This window comes from Gekko japonicus, unplaced genomic scaffold (assembly GCF_001447785.1).
Source record: "Gekko japonicus isolate JY-2015 unplaced genomic scaffold, Gekko_japonicus_V1.1 scaffold2374, whole genome shotgun sequence".
Taxonomy (NCBI): domain Eukaryota; kingdom Metazoa; phylum Chordata; class Lepidosauria; order Squamata; family Gekkonidae; genus Gekko; species Gekko japonicus.
This window is the reverse complement of record NW_015168116.1, coordinates 239998-240629: the sequence shown is the minus strand read 5'-3', so window position 1 is coordinate 240629 and position 632 is coordinate 239998. Positions and strand designations below refer to the sequence as shown.

The window sequence follows — 632 nt, the reverse complement described above, 5'->3', positions numbered from 1 at the left end:
GGGGGGGGGAGGGCGCCTGCCGGCTCCCCCGAGCATGACGCTTCTTCTTCTGCTGCTGCTGCTGCGCCCGGCGCTAACGGAGCCCTTTCCAGGTAGGGGGGGGGCTCTGAGTTCTCTCCCGCCCCCGAAAGCCCTCTCCTCGAGGAGTCGGGCAGGGCCACTGGGACGGAGCCGCTGCAGCTGCAGCCGCTCTCGCTCTCTCTCTCTCTCTCGCCGCCCCACGGATCTGCGTGACCGAAGGGGGGCAGCAGGTTGGCTACACTGCACGAGCCCTCCCCCCAAGCCCCCCCACACACAAACCAAGCCCAGCGGGTGGATGGGAGCCGCGCGTGCCTCCGGAACCAGCAGACGCCGCCAGGCTCGGGCAGGGGCCGGGGGTGGGCCAGGAGGCGGCGGGCCAAGCAGGGACTGAGCCCGCGGCGGCCAAGGCACTCTGCACGTGCCCCGAGGGAACGGGGCCGCTCGCCCCTTGGCGGGGATCGGGTTGCGGCCCGGGCCTGGCGCCTGGCAAACAGCTGGGCGACAGCTGTCGAGGGCAGGGCGCTGTCGACGCGGCACTCCCTGCCCCTGGGGAGGCCGCTCTCCTCCCCCTCCCTTTCCCCTATGGGCTCTCCTTGTCAGTCCGTGTCAAG

At 72.3% G+C, this 632-nt stretch overlaps 1 protein-coding gene across 1 annotated transcript in view; it reads left to right on the top strand.

The window, feature by feature from the left end:
• Positions 1 to 34: 34 nt before the first annotated feature.
• The window catches only part of GAL3ST4 (galactose-3-O-sulfotransferase 4), a 4848-nt gene continuing 4250 nt past the window's right edge, over positions 35 to 632 (top strand). Inside the window, exon 1 of the mRNA XM_015414873.1 lies at positions 35 to 92. The gene's annotated coding sequence lies outside the window, so the exon portion shown is untranslated. The remainder of the gene's footprint in view (positions 93 to 632) is intronic.